We start from the raw sequence: 26,575 nt of genomic DNA on the forward strand, positions 1-26,575 counted from the left end.
TGCTCCCCTCCCCCCCCAGGCTGCTCCCCTCCCCCCCCCCGCCCAGGCTGCTCCCCTCCCCCCCGAGCCTGCTCCCCTCCCCCCCCTCAGGCTGCTCCCATCCCCCCCCTCCCCCTGCCCAGGCTGCTCCCCTCCCCACCCCGCCCAGGCTGCTCCCGGTCCCCAGGGCCCGGCACCCACTCGTGAGCATTTCTCCTTGGTCCCCTCGGCTGTGGTTCTAGGTCTGGGCTCACAGCGCCTGGAAGCTGCCCTAGCTGCCCGTGCAGGCGGCCCCTTGTTCTGTGTCCCGGCCAGAGCCTCTGCCCCTCGGTCCTCCAGGACAGGGTCCTCCAGGACAGGGTCTGGGCCTTGTCCCTGGGGCCCAACAGACAGAGCTGGGTTTGGCCAGAGTGGGGCTGGGGGGGCGGGTGCCAGAACCGTGTCCTGAGGCGGCCTTCAGAGCCCGGGCTGACGTTGAGGCTGGGGGGGGGCGGAACAGCATTTGGGAGGAGCAGCAGATGCTGCCCCCCGAGGCCCAGCTGTGCCCTGCAGCTCCTCCCACCACCCCAGACACGTGTAACCTGAGCGCAAAGCTTACAGAGTAAAAGCCAGCTCCGCCAGGGGCGCTGCACCTGGGCTTCACCCCATCTCTAGAGTGCTGTGTGACCTTCAGGAAGCCCCAGGACCTCTCTGAGCCTCAGCTCTCCCTGTCCCCAAACGGCAAACCGTGTTTCCTCCTTGCCACAAGCCAGTGGGAGAGGCACAAAGGTGACCCAGGGCTCCCATCGCGGGGGGGAGGGGGCGACTGAGTCCCGAATGCTGGGGAGGGGTGCTCCCGCCCCGCCGGCCTCTCCATCCCCGCTGGAGTTCAGGCTCCAGCATTCCAAGTGGTCGGTGGTTTGATTAATGCGTCCGCTCCCAATCTGCCGTGCCAGAAGCCAGGCTGGAGGGTAATTATAATCAAGTCTGAAGATGGCGTTAATGAAAATCGTCAGGTGCTCCGCAGCTGATCTGGCAGAGCAGGGCCGGCGGCCACCGGGTCTCCTGGTAAAGCAGTCTTCCTTCAGGAACATTCTCAGATTGGGGGAGGCGCTCTGCTCCCAAGGCGGCCTGGCCTGTGTGGACAGACGGACAGACGGACGGACATGGGGCAGGGAGCGTGAGAGGCTGCTGGGGTAGCACAGACCTGCCCAGGGCCGTCTGTGGGGGCCCGCTGGAGCCCCCCATTATCTGTGGCTGAGCACCCCGGCCAAGGGGCCCTCATGGCCTCCGGCCCTCCACAGCCCGCCCCTCCCACGATCCGCCCCCATGTACTTCAACATCACCCCGGCCTCAGTTTCCCTAAGTCCCACGCTGGCGCCTCACCCTGCCCTGGGCTGCCGGGCCTCTCCTCCACCGCTGGTGGTGGCACGGCCCCCAGGGCTCTGGGAAGCCCGGAAATCGCCCGTGTGCCCTTCCCTCCCTGGTATTCAAGGCGATTCCCTGGCGTGGCTCCCCAGCCCCGCCCCTCACCCCTGTGGCACAGAGACCCAGCCGGGAGGGCGGGCGTGTGAGGAGGGCGAGGGGGGGGCTGGAGGGAGGGCGGAGGGCGCCCTGGGCCTCACTCCTGCAGACGGCCTTGGGCGGGGGTCCTGCCTGTTCTCTGCCCCAGGACATTGGCACTGTGGCTTCTGTGCCCGGGGCTGCTGGGCAGCATCCGGGGCTGGGGAACGCCAGGGGTGGGGGAGGGGGCTGTAGGAGGGGGGAGATGAGAGTCCCCAAGGAGGCAGAGCTGGAGGCAGAGCGTGGGTGCTGGGCCCCGTCCCGGACCCCGCTCCCTGGTGGGAGCTGCGTGGGTGCTGGGCCCCGTCCCGGACCCCGCTCCCTGGTGGGAGCTGCGTGGGTGCTGGGCCCTGTCCCGGACCCCGCTCCCTGGTGGGAGCTGCGTGGGTGCTGGGCCCCGTCCCGGACCACACCTACAGGGACACAGGAAGGCGATACAGAGCGTTGGCCCTCAGGGGAACCGAGGCTGCTGTAGGTGTGAGCTCCCTTCCCAATGGGAAACCCGGGAGGGCTTCCTAGAAGAGGCGTCCAGATGTACGCCGGCGTCCCCATCCTCAGCGGCTGCGGGGCCCGGGCTGGGCCAGCCTGGCGAGGCCAGGTCCCTGCGAAGCTCCAGGAGCAATGGGAAAGCCCCGTGAGCCCGGGGTGGCACAGTGGCCCCTTCAGCCCCCCGGAGGGGGCTGCCTGGGGTCCGGCTCGCTCAGCTGCCCCGAGGTTGGCCCACACCTGAGCCGGCGGACGGGGTGGGCAGGGGGGGGACTCGCAACAGGGCGCCCGACAATGAGGCCATTACGCCCTGAGCTTTGCTTTAAAAACCTTAATGGATTTTTTCCACTCCATAAAGCCGCCCTGCGGTCCAGGGATGGTAATTGAGATCGGATCCAGAGGAAAGCTCCGGAGCGGAGCCTCTCCCGGCTCTCCCCTCCCGTGCCAGCCAGGGCTGACCCTCCGGGGCCGGGAGCCCGGGGCAGCCCCAGGGCCTGGCCCTGCCCACCTGGCCCTCCCCGCCCGTGACCTCCACCACCGCACTCTGCCCAGGCCTGGCAAATGTGAACAACCGAGGCACTGCTGTCTGGGTGCTCATTCTGGGGAGGGGACCCCCTGGTTTAGGTTGGAAGCCCTATGGCACCGAAGAGAAACTGAGGCCTGGCCTGTCGGGGAGGGCTGACTGGGCTGGCGCCCTGCCCTCGGGCCGTGGGCTGGCTGGGGTCTTCCTGGCGCTCCACCTGGCGCAGGTGTTTTTTTTTCCTAGGGTGCTCTCTGCTCGCCCCTCTCCCCGGATCCAGAAACAAGGGGACAGGTGGGGGGTTGGGTAGGAAAATGGAGGCCCCAGTTCCCACGGCCTGAGGAGAGCTGAGCTGTCCCCGCGGGGAAGGGTGATGGGTAAGACAGCAGATGGGTTTTACTTTACTGTTTTGTCAGTTGTGGGGCTTGAACGCGGGCCTGGGCGCTGTCCCTCAGCTCTTCAGCTCGAGGCCAGCGTGCTACCACTGAGCCACAGCGCCACTTCCAGTTTTCTGAGCAGTCTATCGGAGATAAGAGTCTCCGGAGCTCCTGATGGGTCTGGCTTTGAACTGTGATCCTCGATCTCGGTTTCCTGAGTGGCTGGGATGACAGGCGGGAGGCGGGCGCCCGGTGCGGCTGAGCCTGGCTTCTCACCCTGCGGGCTGGGGCAGCTCCTGGGAGCACACCCATGCCGGCAGGAGCTACAGGGTAGTTAACGGGCTTCCGTTTTCTCCTGTGCTCAATCCACTAGTTGGTGAGCTGCACAGGTTTACATCTCTCTGTGAGCAGTTGGTGTCTTGCATTTACTATCGTCTAATTGAAATCAGTCCAGCCCGAGGTTACGCCAATGAAAACACTGCCGGTGCTCCTGTGCCTGGCTGGGGTGGAGCCCCCTCCAGCCTCGGCAGACACCCAGAGCGTGAGCGGCGGGGCTGGAAGTCGGGCCGCGGCTGGGTGGGCACCGGTGAGAGGAGGGGAGAGAGGCACAGGCCGCAGGCCTCCCTGGGCCCGCGTGGACGTGGGTGGTGAAGCCGGTGGAGATGGGGGGGCCACGGAAGGGGGATGGGTCCCGCCGAAGCTCAACGCACGCACAGACCGCCGCGGCGCCGCGAAGACCCTTCCACCACTAATCAGGGCAGAAAGCGTGGGAGAAATAATCGCGAATGACGCCTTTGACCGCTTCCTAGAAAATGCGAAGGAGCCAGTCCTGAAGCGTTTTGCCTCCATCTGCCCTTCTCCGCGTGGACGCTGCCACGTAGCTAGACGGGCACCCCACCCCCCGCGGGCTGGGAGCCTGGCTGGGGCCACCGCTTTCTCTAGACGGGCACCCCACCCCCCGCGGGCTGGGAGCCTGGCTGGGGCCACCGCTTTCTCTAGACGGGCACCCCCCCCCGCGGGCTGGGAGCCTGGCTGGGGCCACCGCTTTCTCTAGACGGGCACCCCACCCCCCGCGGGCTGGGGCCACCGCTTTCTCTAGACGGGCACCCCACCCCCCGCGGGCTGGGAGCCTGGCTGGGGCCACCGCTTTCTCTAGACGGGCACCCCACCCCCCGCGGGCTGGGAGCCTGGCTGGGGCCACCGCTTTCTCTAGACGGGCACCCCACCCCCCGCGGGCTGGGAGCCTGGCTGGGGCCACCGCTTTCTGGGCTCTAGGGAACACATGGTTGCGACTTTCTTGTCTACAAATAGCTTTGTTTTCCTTTGCTTTTTGAAGACTATTTTTTCCTCCAATGGTATATACGTCCAGATTGGCAGCTATTTTACTTTCTGGTTTCAAGTGTTTTAAATGTTTAATTGACAAATAACTGCATGTGCAGGGGCTCGGATGGCGTATAATGAGTTCAAGCCACAAAGGGATGCAGGCTCAGGACGCTGTGGACGCAGGCTCAGGACGCTGTGGATGCAGGCTCAGGACGCTGTGGACGCAGGTCAGGACGCTGTGGACGCAGGCTCAGGACGCTGTGGACGCAGGCCCAGGATGCTGTGGACGCAGGCTCAGGACGCTGTGGACGCAGGCCCAGGATGCTGTGGACGCAGGCTCAGGACGCTGTGGATGCAGGCCCAGGACGCTGTGGACGCAGGTCAGGACGCTGTGGACGCAGGCTCAGGATGCTGTGGACGCAGGTCAGGACGCTGTGGACGCAGGTCAGGACGCTGTGGACGCAGGCTCAGGACGCTGTGGACGCAGGCTCAGGACGCTGTGGACGCAGGCCCAGGATGCTGTGGATGCAGGCTCAGGACGCTGTGGACGCAGGTCAGGACGCTGTGGACGCAGGCTCAGGACGCTGTGGACGCAGGCTCAGGACGCTGTGGACGCAGGTCAGGACGCTGTGGACGCAGGCTCAGGACGCTGTGGACGCAGGCTCAGGACGCGTTCTGGAGAGCCTCAGCTCCCATCCTCCCCGGCGGGAAGTCACCTGCCCATCTTACTCTCAAATTCCAGAGCAAGTGTGTGAGCATGAATGTGTGTGAGCACTAATGTGTCTGCACACGTGCATGTGTGTGCATGGGTCAGTGTGTAAGCACATGTGCGTGTGTGCATTTGTGTGTGCGTGTGTGTGTGCCTGTGTGTGTATGTGAACACTGATGCGCCGGCCTTTCTCAGTCTTCAGTGTTTGGCAGTTGGAGTGGCTGCACCTAGGCGTGGACCCAGCGTGGACTAGGCGTGGACTGGGTGTGGACTAGGCATGGACTGGGCGTGGACTAGGCGTGGACTGGGTGTGGACTAGGCATGGACCCGGCGTGGACTAGGCGTGGACTGGGTGTGGACTAGGCATGGACTGGGCATGGACTGGGCATGGACCGGGCATGGACCGGGCGTGGACTGGGCGTGGACGGCACGGACTGGCTGCTTCTTCTGTGTTGATTTGGTACTGTTCAAACGCAGGGAGGTTTCTTCTCTGACACTGGGTCTGTGGGCTTCACTTGCCTCCCCCTGGCTGGGCTCCACCCTGCCCTGCGTCGGGTCTTCTAGCTGGGTGTCCTATGTCCGTCCTTATCGTTGGTTTCCCTTCCTTGTCTCTGTGGCTCGAGGCAGAGATTTTCCTGTTCACTTATTTTCCAGGGGAGAACGTTCGTTCCCCTGGGCCGGGCCATCTGCTCCCCCCCCACCAGCTGGGCAGCTCAGACTGAGGCTGCCCTCCCCACTGCGTCTCCCCCCCACCGCGTCTCCCTCCCCACTGCGTCTCCCCCCCCCCCGCGTCTCCCTCCCCACGTCTCCCTCCCCACCGCGTCTCCCTCCCCACTGCGTCTCCCCCCCACCGCGTCTCCCTCCCCACGTCTCCCTCCCCACTGCGTCTCCCCCCCCCACCGCGTCTCCCTCCCCACCGCGTCTCCCTCCCCACCGCGTCTCCCTCCCCACGTCTCCCTCCCCACCGCGTCTCCCTCCCCACGTCTCCCTCCCCACCGCGTCTCCCTCCCCACCGCGTCTCCCCCCCACCGCGTCTCCCTCCCCACGTCTCCCTCCCCACCGCGTCTCCCTCCCCACCGCGTCTCCCTCCCCACGTCTCCCTCCCCACTGCGTCTCCCCCCCACCGCGTCTCCCTCCCCACGTCTCCCTCCCCACCGCGTCTCCCTCCCCACCGCGTCTCCCTCCCCACGTCTCCCTCCCCACGTCTCCCTCCCCACCGCATCTCCCTCCCCACCGCGTCTCCCTCCCCACCGCGTCTCCCTCCCCACCGCGTCTCCCTCCCCACGTCTCCCTCCCCACCGCGTCTCCCTCCCCACCGCGTCTCCCTCCCCACCGCGTCTCCCCCCACCACGTCCTCCTCCATCCTGTGCCTCTTTTCACAAACACAGGGTCGCTCTGTCGCACGGCCTGCGTGCAGCTGATCTGGTCTTGTGTCGCCTGCTTGTCTGATAGCTCTGAAACCGTGGATGGTCCAGTCTGCGTCCATGGCTTCCTCTCTTCCTGTCCGGCTCTGCCCGGCAGGTTCTGGAGGAGCCACGCGGACTCTGGGGACTCAAGCCAGAGGGGACTGGCTTTACCCTTGCTTGTTCCAGCTGCTTTTGCATCTTCTTAAGCACTGTGTCTCGCCGGCATTTTCCGGCTTTGTGGTGAACAAAGCATCTGTGGTCGCCCTCCACTCGTTCTCCCCATGACCAGCATTCTGCTACAAGTTCTGAGGCACGCAGGCATGAGCGTTGCGTCATTCCACATGGTTCTGGAGGGTTCTGTGTCCTTCTGCGTAGTTCTGGGACCCAGACACTCTCACCCCAGGGCTCTGGGAGACTTGAACGCTGAGGCGGTCCGCACGGGGGCCAGGGAGAGTTCCAGGGCTGGGCCCGGAGAGTTCCAGGGCTGGGCTGCGCTGCTCCAGGGCTGGACCCGGAGAGTTCCAGGGCTGGGCTGCGCTGCTCCGTCTGTTTCACATTTGGCTTCCGGGCACTTGGAGCAGCTCCCCGGCCACGGCAGATTCTGGAGGGAAAGCAGCGAGGAGCGGCCACTCCGTGGCTCCTCGTGGGTCTCCCCGCGGAGCCTGGCCCACGTCCTGTCCCTGCACCCGGTGTCAGCACAGGGGAGCGGGCAGGCGGGGCCGGCCTCACACCGGTGATGGCCGTGGACAGGCACTGGAAAGAGTCGCGAGGCCTGCGCGTCCCCCCAGACGCCGGACACCTGCCGGCCAGCAGCCCTACCCTGGTCCTGCAGCTGTGGCCCTGCGAGGTCGCGGGCTGCATGTCCATCCACACCCCTGGTCTGCGCGGCCAGGACAGTGTAGTGTGGGAATGGCACAGGCCACCACTTAGGAAACGAAGGGGGCGTGGGGCGCTGGGTGCCCCCCCCCGCCATCTGTCACCTCCGGCGGGCCGCCTCCGCCTGGACCCAGCACTCACGGGTCCCAGGGTCCCCAGGCTGCTCCCGGCTGCTCTCTGGACTCCTGGCTGCCCCCAGCTCTTGCCAGGGAGGGCTGGGAAGCCCCAGTCCAGACAGCTGGAGAGACCGAGGGCAGAGAGACCCAGGCAGCCCAGGGCCCGGGGCCAAGGACAGGAGGGAGGGGCTGGGCGGGCCAGCCGGGACCTGACTCCAGGGCCCTCTCCCTGCGTGCCCCCCCCCCGCTCCCCCCCTCCCCTCCGTCTCCTCTCCCGCTGACTCCCGCCTCCCTCCACAGCTGCAGGGCTCCCACTCAATCTGTCCTCCTTTGCAGTCCATTAACCCAGCGGAGGTCACTGCTGGCTTATGCCCCTCGGCGCGTCCGTGGCCTGGGGATGAGCAGGAAAAGCCGTGCTGCAGGAGCAAAGGCGTTGGCGGGGACGCACGCTCTGGAGGCCACGGAGAGCACGGCCCCGTCCCACCGCCCACCGGCTGCCACGTACAGTCGCCCCAGCTTCCCAGGCTTTGAGAACCAGGGAGCCGGCCTGCCCTGGCTGGTCTCCGCCATGGGCCCGGGGCCCGGAGCCAGGGTTGGTTTTGAGGCAGGACAGGGCCAGACCAGGGCAGGACAGGGCAGGGCAGGGCAGGGACAGGGGCAGGGCAGGGACAGGGGCAGGGCAGGGCAGGGGCAGGGCAGGGCTGGGGCTGGGCAGGGCAGGGCAGGGGCAGGGCAGGGCTGGGGCTGAGCAGGGCTGGGGCTGGGCAGGGCTGGGGCAGGGCAGGGCAGGGCAGGGGCAGCGCAGGGCGGGGCAGGGGCAGGGCAGGGCTGGGGCTGGGGCAGGGCGGGGCAGGGCAGGGCAGGGCAGGGCAGGACAGGACAGGACAGGGCCGGGGCAGGGCAGGGCAGGGCAGGGCAGGGCAGGGCGGGGCAGGGCAGGGCCCTGGAGGCCTCCTTCAGGTGCCAAGGTCTCCAGGCTGACACCCCCCACTTCTGTGCCGCAGTGCCTCCCAGCCCCCCCCCCCCCCAGTCACAGCAGAAATTGCTGGATTCTGGATAGGATGTCTTGTCTGTCTGTCTGTCTGTCTGTCTGTCTGTCTGTCTGCTTGTTCTTTCCTGCCCTGTGGTGGTAGACCAGTCCAGCCACCACGTTACTGGCCACCAGAAACACAGGAGGGACCCACCTTGGGGAGGAAGATCACACTAAAAGATGGGGGGTCCCTAACAGCCTGCTGGGTGCAGGGATGGGGCGCCTCCTCCCTTCAAGAGCAGGGCCCAACCACCCCGGAGACCACCCCCGCGCCTCCCCCAATGGCCACTCCCCGTGCCCTCCCCCAATGGCCACTCCCCCATGCCCTCCCCCAATGGCCACCCCCCCATGCCCTCCCCCAATGGCCACTCCCCCATGCCCTCCCCCCGTGCCCTCCCCCATCCCTCCCCCGTACCCTCCCTCCATGCCCTCCCCCATGCCCTCTCCCATCCCTCCCCATACCCTCCCTCCATGCCCTCCCCCATCCCTCCCCGTGCCCTCCCCCATCCCTCCCCCGTGCCCTCCCCATCCCTCCTCCCTGCCCTCCCCATCCCTCCCCCATGCCCTCCCCCATCCCTCCCCCTTGCCCTCCCCCATCCCTCCCCCGTGCCCTCCCCCATCCCTCTCCGTGCCCTCCCCATCCCTCCTCCGTGCCCTCCCCCATCCCTCCCCCATCCCTCCCCGTACCCTCCCTCCATGCCCTCCCCCATCCCTCCTCCGTGCCCTCCCCCATCCCTCCCCGTGCCCTCCCCCATCCCTCCCCCATGCCCTCCCCCGTGCCCTCCCCCAACCCTCCTCCGTGCCCTCCCCATCCCTCCCCCATCCCTCCCCCGTGCCCTCCCCCATCCCTCCTCCGTGCCCTCCCCATCCCTCCTCCGTGCCCTCCCCCATCCCTCCTCCGTGCCCTCCCCCATCCCTCCTCCGTGCCCTCCCCCATCCCTCCCCCGTGCCATCCCCCATCCCTCCCCCATGCCCTCCCCCATGCCTCCCCCGTGCCCTCCCCCATCCCTCCCCCGTGCCATCCCTCATCCCTCCCCCGTGCCCTCCCCCATCCCTCCCCCGTGCCCTCCCCCATCCCTCCTCCGTGCCCTCCCCCATCCTTCCCCCATGCCCTCCCCCATGCCTCCCCCGTGCCCTCCCCCATCCCTCCCCCGTGCCCTCCCCCGTGCCCTCCCCCATGCCCTCCCCATCCCTCCCCCGTGTCCTCCCCCATGCCCTCCCCATCCCTCCCCTGTGTCCTCCCCCATCCCTCCCTGTGTCCTCCCCCATGCCCTCCCCATCCCTCCCCCATGCCCTCCCCCGTGCCCTCCCCATGCCCACCCCCATCCCTCCCTGTGCCCTCCCCCATCCCTTCCCCGTGCCCTCCCCCATCCCTCCCCCATGCCCTCCCCCGTGCCCTCCCCCATGCCCACCCCCATCCCTCCCCCGTGCCCTCCCCCATGCCCTCCCCCATCCTCCCCCATCCCTCCTCCGTGCCTCCCCCGCCCTTTCCGAGCTCACCCCCTGCCCCCCTGCAGGGCTCCACGGCCCCCTTCACCAACACACTGGGTCAAGGTTCCCAGCCCCTGAGCCCTAGGGGTGGACACTCACGTGCACCCTGGGCCCCCGACCCCAATGGTCGCTCTCCTCCCACTCCCTGGTCTCTTTTCTGCCCCGATGGTGTGCAGGCTCCAGGAAGTCCCCCACACAGCCGCCAGCCCAGCCCAGCACCAGGAAGTCACACACACAGCCGCCCAGCCCAACCTGGCACCAGGAAGTCACACACAGCCGCCCAGCCCAGCCCAGCACCAGGAAGTCACACACACAGCCGCCCAGCCCAGCCCAGCACCAGGAAGTCACACACACAGCCGCCCAGCCCAGCCCAGCACCAGGAAGTCACACACACAGCCACCCAGCCCAGCACCAGGAAGTCACACACACAGCCGCCCAGCCCAGCCTGGCACCAGGAAGTCACACACACAGCCGCCCAGCCCAGCACCAGGAAGTCACACACAGCCGCCCAGCCCAGCCCAGCACCAGGAAGTCACACACACAGCCTGCGGGTCCCTGTCCTTCCCTCCTTCCTGTTTACAAGATGTTTGAAATCTGCCAGCAGTGCCTGCGTGCGCCCAAGCTGCCAACTCCCAGGGGGAGGGCGACGGAGGCCCAGTGCCCGTAAGCCCTCCTTCCCGCGTTCAAGGCTGCCTGAGCCACAGGAACGGGCCAGCAGATGGGCCAGCCTGTGCCTGGTGCCCTGTGCCCTGTAACCAGTGCCCGGTGCCCAGATGGCCCGGTGCCCGGTGCCCGGATGGCCCTGTGCCCTGTGCCCTGTGCCCTGTGCCCGGTGCCTGGTGCTCTGTGCCTGGTGCCCAGTACCCTGTGCCCGGATGGCCCTGTGCCCTGTGCCCTGTGCCCGGTGCCCGGTGCTCTGTGCCTGGTGCCCTGTGCCCTGTGCCCTGTGCCCGGATGGCCCTGTGCCCTGTGCCCTGTGTCCTGTGCCCGGTGCCCTGTGTCCTGTGCCCTGTGCCCGGATGGCCCTGTGCCCTGTGCCCTGTGTCCTGTGCCCTGTGCCCTGTGTCCTGTGCCCTGTGCCCGGTGCCCGGTGCCCTGTGCCCGGATGGCCTTGTGCCCTGTGTCCTGTGCCCTGATGGCCCTGTGCCCTGTGCCCTGTGCCCTGTGCCTGGATGGCCCTGTGCCCTTTGCCCTGTGCCCTGTGCCTGGATGGCCCTGTGCCCTGTGTCCTGTGCCCTATGCCCTGATGGCCCTGTGCCCTGTGCCCTGTGCCTGGATGGCCCTGTGCCCTTTGCCCTGTGCCCTGTGCCCGGATGGCCCTGTGCCCTGTGCCCTGTGTCCTGTGCCCAGATGGCCCTGGGCCCTGTGACCGGTGACCTGTGCCCAGTGCCCTGTGCCCGGTGCCCTGTGCCCTGTGTCTGGATGGCCCTGTGTCCAGCTCTGGGTTTTTTGTTTTGTCCCTGCAGATCAGAAAGTCAGGAAATGTTCTTCTCATCTGCCCCTCTGTCCATTTGTCCATGCATCCTTCCGTCTGTCTGCCCAGAGCTGCTTTTAAAAAGCCCCGGGGGCCGGCGGGGCCGGGCAGGCCTCTGTAAGGGTCCGGACGCTGAGGCCTTGCTGGGGGAGGGGCCCGGCGCCCCACCTCGCGGCTTGCTGACTGCAAGGAAGGGGTCACCACTCACAACATGGGGACCTCAGGCCTTCTGGAAAAGAGGAGACGCAGAAAACCATGCGCCTGAGACACACAACGTAGACACCACAGGCACATGCGCACAAAGGAGACTTGCTGAACGGGTGTCGGATGCCCCTGTGGCCAGTCTGTGACTCAGTTTCCAGAGGGGCTTGCCCTCACCTGCTCAGAGGCTGAGAGCGCAGGTGGAGGGCTGGCGTGGACAGGGCCAGCCCCGAGTCCAGGGGTCACCCTGACGTGCCGTGTGAGTGGCATCACGCTCCCCGGGTCCCCGAGTGGTCCCCAAACAGTGCCGAGGGCCCAGGGCCCGGGCCACCATGGGCGTGGTGGTCCGCTTCCTCACGGTCAGTCGGGCAGCGGGCGGGTGACCATCCTGCTTTGCGGATGAACTAGGGCTGAGGTAAGGCATGCCCTGGCCGGGCCGTGGTCTGTGCATGGGGTTCTGGAGCCTGCAGGTCAGTACACGGCATTTCCCCACCAGAGGCCAGGCAGGCCTGCATCTCCGATGGAAATCAAGCTCAGAGAGGTCCAGTAACTGACATCGGGGCACACAGCAAGAGGACGCAGAGCTGGTATTTTAGCCCCGGAAGAGCCTGGGGATCCTGGTGGGATCCAGGGAGGGGCGTCTGGCTGGGTGCTGGGGATGGGGACCGGAGATGCAAAGCCGCAGCTCGCAGCCTGCGTGAACCTGGCCTTGGCAGCCCATCGCTCTCCAAGAGGGCCGGGGAAGGGCCGGCGTTCTAGATGCAGCCTGTCCTCACCCCCCTGCCCTGCGGAAGTGCGGCGCCCACCCACCGGGACCCGGTAGGAAAAGCCTTCCTCCCCATCTCAGGAGAGCTTGAGGCTCTGATGCAGAAACTGACCTCCTTCCGCCCTTCCACGGCTCACGGCTCAGTGAACGCCCCGGCCACCGGGCTCCAGGGGAGGGCATAGGCAAAGGTCCCCGCACCCGGGAACGCTGGCTGCTGGCCGCGGGGCAGGGCCCAGCCGCAGACCCCGGGCTGTGGCCAGCTGGGTCTCGCCTCCTGCTCCTCCGTGTGGAGGAGAGCGGCGCTCGACTTGTTTGCCCGCATTTCAGGCTGTGTGCAGCCTCGGGTCTGATCGACGTGCCCAGCGCGGCGGGGAGCTGTGGGTTCCCGTGGGGGACCCGAGGCCCGCAGCGGCCTGGGAGTCACGGCACGAAGCCGCGGCCTGAGGGGCTGAGATCAGGCTGGGGTCCGGCGGGCAGCTGGGGGTGACCACAGGGAGGTCCCACAGCGGGACTGAAGTCACCTCTGTGAGTGGGATTGCTGGTGGAGGCCTCCGGGCGTTTTCCTTGGTCGCTGTCTGAAGTGCGGAACGCTCCACTACCACGCTCCTGGCTAGCCATCCTGGGCCGGGTCACAGAGAGCAGGCTGGTTCCTGAGCCCCGGGCCTGGCCTCCCGGGCCACTGACTGTGCGGTAGACAAGGCGGCTGCCCGCCATAGCCACAGCGGCCTCTACTGTGTGCTTCCGAAGCTCCTACTGTGTGCCACCGTGGGACACACGCATGTTCGCCCACAAGATGGGCACCGGCCTCACCGGGTGTGGCTGACCTAGGATTCGTCCCAGCTGGCGGGATCCTGAGGGGCACCTGACCTCCAATCTCCGCACCTGGACACGGGAGGCACAGGCCGGGGCTGGGCCACAGGGCAGGGGGCGGGACGGGGTGGGTGGGAGCCTGCATGGCGCACCTCACCCGGGAAGCAGCGGGGGGCGGGGGGACGGGACAATCCAGGTCCAGGCTGTGGAGAGCAAGGTGACCCGCCCCATCCCTCTGAGTGACAGCTGACTTGGGACCAAGGCCTCAGGTCTTCCCGCCCCCTCGGTGGGAACAGGCTGGCTGGCTGTCAGGTGACACTCAGCCCAGGGCCCTGTGGTTGAAGAGTCTGCCATTGCGTCCCCACTCTCTGGGAGGCAGGTAGCAAGGGCCTGGGGCCCGCCCTGGAAGTGGCTCTGCTCCCCAGAGCGTGCCAACACACAGGCCAGGGCCGTCCCTCCCCCACATCCCACTGAGCCCTGGCCACCTGTGGGACGCCTGAGAGGGAGGGCTCTGGGGAGGGGGGCAGGAAGAGAGGGCTCTGGGGAGGGAGGGAGGGAGGGGCAGGAAGAGAGGGCTCTGGGGAGGGAGGGGGCAGGAAGAGAGGGCTCTGGGGAGGGAGGGAGGGGGGCAGGAAGAGAGGGCTCTGGGGAGGGAGGGGGCAGGAAGAGAGGGCTCTGGGGAGGGAAGGGCAGGAAGAGAGGGCTCTGGGGAGGGAGGGGCAGGAAGAGAGGGCTCTGGGGAGGGGACAGGAAGAGAGGGCTCTGGGGAGGGAGGGGCAGGAAGAGAGGGCTCTGGGGAGGGAGGGGGGCAGGAAGAGAGGGCTCTGGGGAGGGAGGGAGGGGCAGGAAGAGAGGGCTCTGGGGAGGGAGGGGCAGGAAGAGAGGGCTCTGGGGAGGGAGGGGCAGGAAGAGAGGGCTCTGGGGAGGGAGGGGCAGGAAGAGAGGGCTCTGGGGAGGGAGGGGCAGGAAGAGAGGGCTCTGGGGAGGGGGCAGGAAGAGAGGGCTCTGGGGAGGGAGGGGCAGGAAGAGAGGGCTCTGGGGAGGGGGGCAGGAAGAGAGGGCTCTGGGGAGGGAGGGGCAGGAAGAGAGGGCTCTGGGGAGGGAGGGAGGGGGGCAGGAAGAGAGGGCTCTGGGGAGGGAGGGGGGCAGGAAGAGAGGGCTCTGGGGAGGGAGGGAGGGGCAGGAAGAGAGGGCTCTGGGGAGGGGGGGGCAGGAAGAGAGGGCTCTGGGGAGGGAGGGGGCAGGAAGAGAGGGCTCTGGGGAGGGAGGGGCAGGAAGATTACACGGCCAAGAGGGCTTCACAGTCATTATCAGGTGTGGAGGGCAGCCTGGCTTGCGGTATGCAGAAAATTAATTAGCACTGGGGACGCGGGAAGGAGACAGGTGTCACTGGTGTTTATTAATAAAACATCGGCGCCCAGTTACAGAGGCGGCTAGACTGTGGACTGGTGTCCCCAGGAACTGGGGGGGCCGCTTCCTGACTCCCTGCACCCCCAACCAGCCCACTGAACCCCCACCCACCACGACCCCTGCGGGCTGTGGGGAGTGACCCAGGAGGAGATAGCAGCCTGGCCCTTAGGGACCTTGGGTACTGACACACAGAGCACACGTCCGGAAGCTGACTGGGGCTCAGAGAAGCTTCTAGAAGGGGCAAGAGGGATGAGCTGTGTGAAATGCCTCTGACTGGGCAGGGATGGAGGCCAGCAGTGTGGCTGATATGGCCTTCGCTGGGTAACTTCAGGGGCCCCCAAGGAGGAGCGGGGACCCCGTTTCAGCAGAGAGGCCAGTCACTTATCCAGAGGAACGCAGCTGGCCAGGGCCCCATCCAGGGGTCCCAGGCTTATTTTGTTGCTGTTCCTGTAAGATGGGACGGGAAGAGGGCAGGGAGGTGTGTTGGGTGGCCTTTGGGCAGCCCCCGCCTCCTCTGGTCCTGAACTTCTCCATCCACTGCATCCCAGGCAGGCGTGGCTCTGGGTGATGTCCAGGATATTCCCATGATGCTCTGGGGCAGAGGGCTCCCTGGCCTGGGCTCCAGTGCTTAGGAGAGACCTGGGAGCAAGCTAGGTGTGATTGCTGGTGGACTTGGCTCTCCGTGTGGTGGACCTGGCTCTCCGTGTGGTGGACCCGGCTCTGCGCGTGGTGGACCCGGCTCTCTGTGTGGTGGACACGGCTCTGTGCGTGTGGTGGACCTGGCTCTGCGTGTGGTGGACCCGGCTCTCCGTGTGGTGGACCCGGCTCTCTGTGTGGTGGACTTGGCTCTGCGCGTGGTGGACTTGGCTCTGCGCGTGGTGGACTTGGCTCTGTGCGTGTGGTGGACCCGGCTCTGTGCGTGTGGTGGACCCGGCTCTCCGTGTGGTGGACTTGGCTCTCTGTGTGGTGGACTTGGCTCTCCGTGTGGTGGACTTGGCTCTGCGCGTGGTGGACCCGGCTCTGCGTGTGGAGACTTGGCTCTCCGTGTGGTGGACCCGGCTCTGCGTGTGGTGGACCCGGCTCTCCGTGTGGTGGACCCGGCTCTGCGCGTGGTGGACCCGGCTCTCCGTGTGGTGGACCCGGCTCTGCGTGTGGTGGACCCAGCTCTCCGTGTGGTGGACCCGGCTCTGTGCGCGTGGTGGACCTGGCTCTCCGTGTGGTGGACCCGGCTCTCCGTGTGGTGGACTTGGCTCTCCGTGTGGTGGACCCGGCTCTGCGTGTGGTGGACCCAGCTCTGCGTGTGGTGGACCCGGCTCTCCGTGTGGTGGACCCGGCTCTCCGTGTGGTGGACCCGGCTCTCCGTGTGGTGGACCCGGCTCTCCGTGTGGTGGACCCGGCTCTCCGTGTGGTGGACCCGGCTCTCCGTGTGGTGGACCTGGCTCTGCGTGTGATGGACCCGGCTCTGCGTGTGGTGGACCCGGCTCTCCGTGTGGTGGACCCGGCTCTCCGTGTGGTGGACCTGGCTCTCCGTGTGGTGGACCCGGCTCTCCGCGTGGTGGACCCAGGCTGGGGGGCGCTGGCAAAGGCACCTCTAGGGCTCCAAGCTGGCGGCGTGCTTCTGTCTCTGCCTCCACAGTGTGGATGGTTCTGAACTTGGACACTTTACTCCTAACCCAGCAGCACCTCCTGGTTATCAGTCTGGTGACCGTGGGCAAGGCCTTGACCTTTCCTATCCTCCATCCTCGTCCCAAGCGGCCCAGTGATGGTGCTTTGTTTGTGGCAGGCCAGCCGGGCCTGTGAAGAAATGCACTTGGAGCTGCGGGCCTGGCACATGCTCGAAAATCCAGGCTCTGAAAGTCGGTTTCCTTTCCTTCTCCTGCTTCCAAAGGAACTGGGGCTTGGCTGGCCTTGTTGGCTAGGAGAAGCCTCGGACACGGCCTGGGTGTCCCCCGCCTCCTGACCCCAGCGCACCCTGTCGGACGTCCTGACTGCTCACGGGTGTTGGCCAGGGAGCGGGCAGTGCCAGGGCCCGGCCCGTGCCAGGGGCCTTACCAGAACCGCTTTCGGCTGCTGGAATCTGCCATTCAAGCCTTCGCTCCTGGGTTTGGGGAAAAGACACGATTTTGCAATCCCGAAGGTTACTCAGGGAGGCCAAGCCAAACAGAGAAGATTAGGAGAAATCAAAGAGGCCTGGAGCCCAGCCGGGGCCCAGCCTGGGGCCTGCCCAGGGCTCGGGTAACCTGCTCCAGGCGCCCAGTCTAAGCCAGCCGGAAGCTCACGCAGAGCCAGGGGATTGCACCGGCCGGGGAGACAGGCCCGCTGCTCCGTCCCAGAGCCTTCCACTCTGGTCCTCGGCCCATCCTCAGTGAAGGTAGGGAGGGCCTGGGGCAGGGGTGCGGGGAGGACCCAGCTTCAGTCCCAGCTCTGCCGCTCATGGTTGCAAGCCCTGTAGCCTCTCAGAGCCTGGCCTGTTAACTGTAAACAGAGATGAAGGACTCTCGCTGGAATCCTAGCTGCTCAGGAGGCTGAGATCTGAGGATCTCAGTTCTGAAAGCCAGCGTGGGCAGGGAAGTCCATGACACAGTGAACCAGAGTGCCCCTGGAGCTCAAGTAGGACTCTAGCCTTGAGCAACAAAGCTAAGGGAGGGACAGCGCCAGGCCCTGAGTTCAAGCCCCAGGATCAGCACACACCAAGAAGGAAAAGAACACACAGAAGAGATTTGTAGGGGAGCTGGGATGATCCTCCCTCTACCCCGCCGAGGCCCCTCTCCAGACCACTCGGGCAGAGACCCCCTGAGAGGGGCTGCAGGGGACAGTACCCGCCCACCCGCAGACCCCTGCTCCAGCCCCTGTGCTTCTGCCAGGATTAAAGTTGTGTGGGGAGCAATCGGTGACCCAAAGAGGCACGTGCCAGGGTCCCCAAGGACCGTTGTATAACCCCAGGTCTGCCCAGGGGCCGGATTCTGCCTACCAACTCAAGTTGTATTAATTCTCACGTCCTGCTCTGAGGCCCAGACCACAAAAGGAGCTATGGGAGCCACGCCCCGGGCCGCAGAGGTCTGGGGCGGGTGGCGGGGCCTCGCGCTGCCCCTGGGCAGAGCCTTTCTCCCTGCTGAGGCTTGCAGGAGATGCGCCAACCCGTCCAGGCCACGGGCTGTCCCGGGGCTGAAGCCGGGTTCAGGTGGCACTGAGCTGGGCTGCGGTCTCGGCCCGACACCTGGGAGACACCCCCAGGGGCCTGGAGCGTGCCGCCCGCTCAGGGGCCGTCCGTTCTCAGTGACCAGGCCCAGACAGGCACACGAGGCTGGGGGACCAGGCTGGTTTTTGCGGCATTGAGAAGCCAGCCCTCCTGACTCACCTTCGCCCCCTGGTGGCGGACCCCTCGGTGAGCCTGGCACCCACCCTGCCCGCCTGGAATCAGGGCCACAAAGACCCGCAGGCCCCGGGGCTGTGCCCTGCTGGGCCCCCTTCCCAGGAGCCCTGCCCGTGCAGGGGCGGCGGCCCTGCTGCCCGAGGGGCCGCACTGGGGGTCCTCGGGCCCAGGAGGCGGCGCGGCCAGGCCCGTTTGCGGTGCGCAGAAGCCGGCCCTGACGTGGATGGCGTTTCCAGACTGGTGCTGGGCGGTCCCCGGCCAAGGCCCCTCTGTAGCTGCTGCCCCTCCGCGGACCCCTGTGCTGCCGGGCCTGGTGGATGCCCCTCCCACAAGGGCTTCGTGGGGTGTGGCCAGGGTCACTCTGGAGGGGCCGGGGCTTTGGGGACCCCATCGCCGCTGCTGCTGAGTACACGGGGCCTGGTGGGCCCTCCTGCCCCGTGTGCACACTTGCGGCCTCTGGCTCTGGCACCCCGCGCTGCGGGGCAAGACACTGGCTGTCCACAGCTGGGTTTACAAATCGCAGGGAGCAGCGTGCCATTGGCCTCCGGGCCTGGGTGTGCCGGCCTGGGTGGCCAGTGGCCCAGCAAGCTCACCAACAGGCACCCCGCATGGGGACAGCCAGGTCAGACCAGCCCTGCCCACCACCGGCCTCGCTGACCAGAGACATCCTGCCTCCGGCTGACCACCCTGGGGGCCTCGGCTGGGCAGGGGATGTGTGGCCACATGGGGAACAGACAGAGCAGTGGGCAGCCGAGGAAGGGCACAGGGTGGCCAGGACCCAGAAGCCTCGTCCCGCCCAGGACGGGGCTGAGGGTCGGGTCTAGCAGCTGCCCAGCACCCTTCACCTCTACAGCCTGCAGCTTCCCCATCCCAGGCCTCCGTCTCTCCTGCAAGCAGTGGGGCGGCCCCGCCGGCCCCTCCCTGCCCTCCCGGGGTCTGGGTCTTGGAGCCCCCTCCCCGCCTCTCAGAGGAGGCCCCCGAGGGCCTGCGGACCGCTTTCCCCCCACTTCTAATTAAATGGCAGCGATTTGATGTGGCAGGTGATCTTCGCGAGGAGCCTGGCTTTAAATTTAGCTTCCTCCCCAGCCAGCCCTTTGAAAAGGCTGAGCTCTACCAGGAGAGCATGAGTCACCGTGCTGGGCCGAGCGCCCGCCCGGTGAGCCGGGCCGGGTTTGCATGTGCGGGGGAGCAGGCCTCTGAAGGCAGGGAAAGTAGTAAATAAGAAGGGGAGCTGGAGATGAGGGCTGGGAGAGGCTCCCCGGGCGCCGCTGGCTCCACAGGCCGGCAGGGGCTGCTGAGGAGCGTGGCAGGGGTTGCTGGGGGGCTGGCTGCCCCATCCCCACCCCAGCCCCGGGGCAGAGGACCGGACGGGACACCCAGACCTACTGAACGGTCCAGGGTGGGGATGGGTCCTCACAGGCCCTGAACCCACTGCGGCACCCCGGCTGCGGCCCAGAACAGAGGCCAAGAAACACCCCTCACTCCAAAGACTCCAGACCCGATCCTGCCCAGATCCATCCAGATCCCAACCAGATCCCCACAGACTGTGGCTGCCCCTTAGGTGACAAGAAGGGACAGAGCTGGGCCGGGACTCCGTGAAGGATGCCAGCGGCCAGCTGGGGGCTTTGGTGCCACCGTGTGGACCCCACGGAGGCAGAGGGCTTTGCAGACGCCAGCTTGAAGCCACTGGTCTTGGAGACCGACCCAAGCTATCTGGCCACCAGCCCGGATGCCACTGTCCCTGAGCTGGACGGGATAGGAAAGACCCCAGCCTGGAGCCCCGGAAGCCTGACCGGGATGATGGTCCAGAGAAATGGAACATTGATTTCTGCTCTCCAGAACTGTAGGAGAATCGATGTGTGTTGTGTTAAGCTGCCAAGTTGATTTGTCATCATGAATGGCAGCCCGGGAACCAGGTGCCAGAGGCGGGAGACGCGCCCAAGCCCACGGTCGGCTTGTGGGGCTGGGGGGAGGATGGGGCCCACGGCCGCCCGTTCCACGCCCCCTAGTCCTGCCCTGCTCCCCAGTGGCGGCTGGGACACCGGTGGCACCGGGGACCTGCTAAGTGTCTGTGCCAGCTCGTCTGCCATTGCCCGGTGGGAGGCTGCCCCCCGCCCCCGCAAGGTCTCTCTGGCCCCGCGTGGACCGCGCAGCCGTCCCCATGTCGGCAGTTTTGTCTGAGGTGGGGTCAGCCGTGAGGGGGAGGACAGAGCGGAGCCCCATGCGGGACGGGCCCACAGAGGGGTGAGGGCCGCAGTGCGGCTGGCACGGGTCGGGGAGGCTGAGGAATGGGTCCCAGCAGGGACGGCTGTGGCTGGTGGAGGTGGACATTACCTGCGAGCAGACAGCGCTTTCAGCCAGGACTCTAACCCCGGCTGGCGCTGACTGGACCACACCCAGTGAGTGACAGGGACGGGGGGGGGGGTGGGGAAGGAGACTCGGGCTAACCCAGCTTCTGGCACACCCGTGCTCAGCCACCATGTGCGCAGAACAGCCCGCCACGCACGGGGCTCTGCACCCACACGCTGGCAAAGGGAGATGCTCCCACCCCCCATTCCCGTGTCCACACGCCACAACCCGCACACCCCGCCCACACCAGCCACCGTACACTAACACAGCGCACATGCCACACCCCCGCATCCCACACAGGTACACACAGTCTCCACATACCTGTGGCACACAACACATGCAGCACCTGTCCCACAGACACAGACAGTCCACACACTCACACACACGCACACACACGCACAGCACCCCTCCCCATGTCCTGTGGCCCCCACCCCCACCGTGGGCCTCCTGGCCACGGCCTGGCTGCACCGCTGGCCCTGGGCGTCATGGCCTCTCTGAGTGGGGGCACGGGGTCCCCTGGCTTTCTGGGCTCTGCAGGATGTTCCTTGGGTGTCACGTCTACCCCATCCCCTGCTCTTTCCCCATAGGCAGGCTGGGGGGGACCCTAACAGTCACCCTCCAAATGTGGAGGACAGACCCCTGGGGAGACGTCCAGGTGGGGGAGGGCCAGCTGTGTGACCTCCCTGATAAGCAGCACCCCACCCCACACCCAGGGGAGAACAGCCAAAGGCCCAGCCCAGCTGTAGCTGGCTCAGCAGAGCAGACCCCAAAGTGAGGGGGTGCGGCTCAAGACCCTTAGCCAACCCCAGCCAGCCAGCGGCCTTCCCCCTTTTCTGGGGGGAAGCCATGTGTCCCCCAAGACCAAGGCATGCCAGGCAGGGGCCCAGGAAGTGGTCAGACCGAGGCTCAGAGGCCTCAAGCACTGCCTTGTCCTGAGGGTGAGGGGTGAAATGTGGATCCGATAGACAGTGAGGGGTTGGCTGGGGTACAGATGCAGGCAGGCCTGGACGGAGGAGCGCTTCCCTGCGGGCCAGGTGACCCTGCCAGTGACCCCCTGGCTCCGGGCAGTTAGGCAGGCAGGACAGGGGGAGGTGTGGGCTTGTGGAAGGATTGGGCAGGATCTAGGAGCGATGGGCGGGGCCTGAGGGGTGTGGAATGATTGGGCAGGATCTAGGGGGTGTGGAGCGATGGGCGGGGGCCTGAGGGGGTGTGGAGTGAAGGGCGGGGTCTGAGGGGGTGTGGAGCGATGGGCGGGGCCTGAGGGGGTGTGGAGTGGTGGGCGGGGTCTGAGGGGGTGTGGAGCGATGGGCGGGGCCTGAGGGGGTGTGGAGTGATGGGCGGGGTCTGGGAGGGTGTGGAGTGATGGGCGTGGCCTGAAGGGATGTGGAGCGATGGGCGGGGTCTGGGAGGCTGTGGAGCGATGGGCCGGGGTCTGGGAGGATGTGGAGCGATGGGCGGGGTCTGAGGGGGTGTGGAGCGATGGGCGGGGCCTGAGGGGGTGTGGAGTGGTGGGCGGGGTCTGAGGGGGTGTGGAGCGATGGGCGGGACCTGAGGGGGTATGGAGTGATGGGCAGCATCTAGGGGGTGTGGAGCGATGGGCGGGGCCTGAGGGGATGTGGAGTGATGGGCGGGGCCTGAGGGGGTGTGGAGTGATGGCTGGGTCTGAGGTGTGGAGGTGGGCGGGGCCGAGGGGTGGGGCGGTGGGCGGGGCCGAGGGGTGGGGCGGTGGGCGGGGCCTGGGGACTGTTGGGTAGGGCTAGTGGGTGTGTAGATAGGGGCTTGGGGGCGCTGCCAGGGCCACGCGGGACCCAAGGAGGTGAGTGGGAGGTGGGGAGACACTTCCCCTCAAGGATGGGTAGGGAGAAGAGGAGGAAAAAGAAGGAAGGGAAGGGAGGGAAGGGGAGGAGGGTGGGAGAACAGAGGAGGGGGAGAAAGAGGAGGGGGGGCAGGATGAATAAAAGAAAGTGAAGGAAGAATTGGAGGAAAAAGGAGAGATGGGGAGGGGAGGGGACATCGGAGTGGGCCCCGCGACGCCGTCCTCGGGGATGGGGTCGGTGGGGGGGGCGGTGACCCTGGGGATGGATGGGGCGCTGACCGCGGGGGGTCCCTGTGACCCTGGGGATGGATGGGGCGCTGACCGCGGGGGGTCTCTGTGACCCTGGGGATGGATGGGGCGCTGACCGCGGGGGGGTCCCTGTGACCCGGGGATGGATGGGGTGCTGACCGCGGGGGGGGTCCCTGTGACCCTGGGGATGGATGGGGCGCTGACCGCGGGGGGGTCCCTGTGACCCGGGGATGGATGGGGCGCTGACCGCGGGGGGCGGGCGGGCAGCGCGGCGGCGGCGGCTCGGGCAGGACGCGCGGCGCTCGGCGAGGGGGCAGCAGAGGGCGCGGGCCGCGCGGGCGGCGCGAAGTGCGGCGGCGGCGGCGGCGGCGGCTCGGGCGGGCGCGGGGCGGCGGCAGGAGCGCGGCGGCGGCGGCGGCGGCGCGGCGGCGGCTCGGGCGGGCGCGGGGCTCGGAGCGGGCGGCGGGGGCCGAGGCGCGGCGCGGGGCGCGGGGCGCGCGGCGGGAGCAGCGGCCCGGGAGCCCCGGGAGCCCCGGGAGCCGCGCCGCGCCCCGCGCGTCCGCACGCCGGAGCCCCGCGGCCGCCGAGCCGGACAACTGTTGCGGCGGCGCGGCGGGCTCCGCGCGGGGCGCCCCGCCCCCGGCAGGCGTCTCCCGCGGGCGCCGGCTCGGGGCCGCGGAGCGAGCGGCGGCCGGCGCGGGCACGAGGTGAGCGGCGGCGGGGACCCGGGGCGGGCGGGGCCGGGGGCGGCGGGGCGCGGGGCGCGGGGCGGCGGGCTCGTGCGGGTCCCGCGCGCCGGGCCGGGGCGCGGAGGGGAAGGGCCGGGCCGGGGAGCGCCCGGGGCGCGCGGTGCCCGGGGTCCGCGGTCCGCGTCCGAGGCGGAGCCCGGCGGACCGAGCGCGGGGCGGCGGCGCTCGCCTGGGGCCGGGGCGCGGGGCGCGGGGCGCGGGGCGCGGGGCGCGGGGCGGCGGGGCGCGGGGCAGAGCCCGCCCGGCCGAAGCTGGGGACGCCGGCGCTGCCATGGCGACGGGACCCCGCGCGCCGGCTCCGCGCTGCCGCCGTCGTCGTGATGAGAATCGGCGGGGGGGGGGGGGGAGCGGGCGCCCTCCGCGCTCGGCCGCTCTGCCGGGGTCGCCGGGGTCGCCGGGGTCGCCGGGGTCGCCGGGGTCGCCGGGGTCGCCGGGTCGCCGGGGTCGCCGGGGCCGGGCGTTACGTAACCGGCCGGGGGCTCGTGGTCCCGGTCTGGGCGGACAGCGCCCGCTCGCTGCGTGTGACCTTGGGCGGCCGCCCGCCCCCTCCGAGCGCCCGCGACCCCGCGGCCCTGGCTGGACCTGGTGTCTGAGCGGTCTCGGATCACGTCCTGCGAGTGACCCGTGCGGACCGGCCCGCGCCGCTCACTGGGCGCGGCTGTCCACCCGTCACCCCGGTTTCCTCCGGATGGGGGGGTCCGCCCCAGGTCGGGGTCCGCCGCAGGTCGGGGTCAGCCCCAGGTCGGGGTCCGCCGCAGGTCGGGGTCCGCCCCAGGTCGGGGTCCGCCCCAGGTCGGGGTCCGCCCCAGGTCGGGGTCCGCCCCAGCTGGGGCCTCGGCGCCCTCGCTCCTCGGGCTGGCCAGCCCGGTGCTCCGATCCCGGCTGGTCTGAGCTGCCCAGAACCCCGGACCTGCCCCCACCGGGGCTGTTTGTGGGGGTCCTGGCCGGATAAGAAGTGCTAGAAAGTTCTGCGGCCAGGTAGCCCCTGCCTCCCCAGGGCACTCTCTGGTGTCTTGATCTGGCTTGCTGGATAGAGGCCAGGTGAGGACAGCGATGTGCGTGTGCCCACATGTGTGCGTGCATGTGCGTGTGCATCTGGAGCTCATGGAGGCAGCTGCACTGACCAGCAGAGCTTCTAGAACATTCCAGAGGTGGGGGAAGGATGGCTGGAGGGAGGAGAGCCACACGGCCCCTCCTGGTTACCTGCCGCCGGCCCTCCAGAGCCTGGGGCCTGAGCAGGTGGGGTCCCCAGCTCTGCCCTTGGCGTCTCAGGGGTCGGGTCTGTGGGCTGGGAGGGCAGGGCGCGGGGGGGGGGAGGTCGGGAACGGGGCTGGGGAGTCGGATGCCGAGGGACAGGGCAGCGTTCAGGGAGGGAAGGAGAAGGTGGCCAGGCGGAGCCCTCGGGCCGAGCCGGGAGGTGTGCGGGCCGGGCTCCGCGTTGGCACGGCTCTGGGCAGAGCCCAGGCTCAAGGTGGGTGGGAGGGGAGGGGTGGTCTGGAGTCGGCCGCCCGGGGACACCGAGCCGGCCGCGGGGCAGCGGAGGTGGAGGTGGATACAGGCTGCCGCGTCAGCTGTCCACCCGCAGCCAGACGGCTTTGCTGACCCGGGCGCTGCAGCCTCCGCACCAAAGGCCCCGGGAGGGACTGAGCTGCGCAAGCCCGCCCTGAACCCCAGCCTCTGTAGTCCAGAGGCAGACAGGGCACCCCGCGACGGCCCGCCGCCAAGCACTGCCTCACACGGCCTCCCGGGAGGACGGCCGCCAGAGACCGTGCGGCCGCTGGCCTCCATCTCCTCGCTCTGGCGGCCCCCCCCCCGGGGCGCACCTCCACACGGCCTGCCGCCTGGCCCCCGTCTGCCCTGCCCCTCGGTGCGGGCTGCAGACTCAGCCCGAGTCAGCGTCGTCCCCAGTCCCCCCACAAAGACCATGACACCTACGTTTCCCAGCCGTCTGGAAAGTGGGGTCTCGGCAGCGCAGGTGAGGAGGGGGACCTGCCTGCCGAGGCCTGGCCTTTGGGGGTCGTTCCGGGGTCACCTGCTCACGGCACAGCCTGGCGGGGGGCGCCATCTCCTCCTCCCTCTCCCCTGCCCTTCCTGCCTTCCTGTCTCCCCGCACCCAAGCGCCATATTCCTGAGCCCACTCATGGGGCCACCTCTGTGGAAGTGGCCCCGGAGGCCTGCTGGGTGGACGTGAGCCCCCGTGGTGAGGGCCGGAGGGGAGCAGGCAGATGGGGACTCTGAGGGCCCCACCCGGCGTGTGGAAGCTGCCTCTTTGCTCTGTTGGATGTGGGGCTTGAACTCAGGGCCTGGCTGCTGTCCAGCTCTTTTGCTCAAGGCTAGCTAGCGCTCACGTTGAGCCACAGCGCCACAGTATTCTCATTGGTGGTAAGAAGAGGCTAGTGGACTTCCCTGCCGGGGCTGGCTTTGAACCGCATCCTCAGATCTCAGCCTCCTGAGTAGCTGGGATGACAGGCGTGAGCCACGGCGTCTGGCTGACCTCTTCTTTCTTTATTCACACTCGGGCTAATGGGGTTTCCGTGTTGGGGACAGCACGAAGCCCTCCCCCCCATTTCAGGATGGGCGGTCAGGTGGGGGGGACGCGGAGGCCCAGAGAGGGCTGGGGAAGCGTCAAGATCACACAGTGAATCGGATGCCCTTGAGGGCCAAGGGGTTCCACCCGATCGATGTGGGCGCTGCGCAGAGCCCGGCTCGGAGGGCGTGGGGCGGCCCTGCTTCCAGGGCGAGGGAGACCCCGCTCTCCCAGCCCGGAGTTCCCTTTGGAAAGGAGCCGGACGCGTGTGCGAGGAATCCCTCCTCACCCCGCCCGCCCGGCCGTCCTGCCAACCCCGCAGAGACAGAGCCACGCGCCAGGCATGAAATGCAAATCCCTCGCCCCAATTTGCAGGCCAGAATGAATGGCGCTCCTCCTTGGCTGTCCTCCCAGCTGGCTCCCCCCCCCCCATGAGACCCACACTCTCCCTCCTCCCCACTGCCCCTCCCCCTCCCCCCGTGGTGCCCACCCCCCCATCACCACCCATCTGTGCCGAGGCAGCGTGCCCTGCAGACGCGTGCACACTGCCTGACGGCAGGGGCTACGCAAACGACACCGGTTAACACTGCGTTCAGCGCAGCAAGCCTTTATCAGAGCCCTGGGAGGGGAAAATATATATTTATTTACTCTTGTTCACACTTCCTTGGAAAATGAGACAAATCACGATCTTTGAAAACCTAGCGACATAATCTGATTATGCCTGCCTGGGAGATTCGGAGAAATGCCCAGGGAGGGGGGAGGGAAGGGGGGAGGACCGGAGGGGGGGGCGCTGGCTCTTCTCTGCTAAGACTTGCGCTGGGAAAGCTCGAGCCGGGAAGTTGTGTCTCCTGTGCCAGATTCTGGAGCTCCTCATTGCAGGAGGAGCTCAAAATAAAGTGCCGCTTTCTTAGATATTGGCGCAAATTAAAAATAAAGGCGGCCGCCCACCTTCGCCTGGGGGCCGACCCAGCGGGGGAGGGTGGGGGGGCAGAGCAT

General features: G+C 68.0%; 1 protein-coding gene across 2 annotated transcripts in view; it reads left to right on the forward strand.

Moving 5' to 3' along the window:
- Shisal1 (shisa like 1) overlaps positions 1-26,575 on the forward strand; it is a 71,866-nt gene that overhangs the window by 6,900 nt on the left and 38,391 nt on the right. Inside the window, exon 1 of one of the 2 annotated variants that reach the window (XM_069995856.1) lies at positions 22,960-23,010. The exons of the other annotated variant lie outside the window; for it this stretch is intronic. The gene's annotated coding sequence lies outside the window, so the exon portion shown is untranslated. Of the gene's footprint in view, positions 1-22,959; positions 23,011-26,575 lie in introns of those variants that run through there. 2 annotated transcript variants of the gene reach the window in all.

The sequence above is a fragment of the Dipodomys merriami genome, unplaced genomic scaffold (assembly GCF_024711535.1).
Source record: "Dipodomys merriami isolate MVZ:Mamm:240054 unplaced genomic scaffold, mDipMer1.0.p SCAF_1028, whole genome shotgun sequence".
NCBI classification, from domain to species: domain Eukaryota; kingdom Metazoa; phylum Chordata; class Mammalia; order Rodentia; family Heteromyidae; genus Dipodomys; species Dipodomys merriami.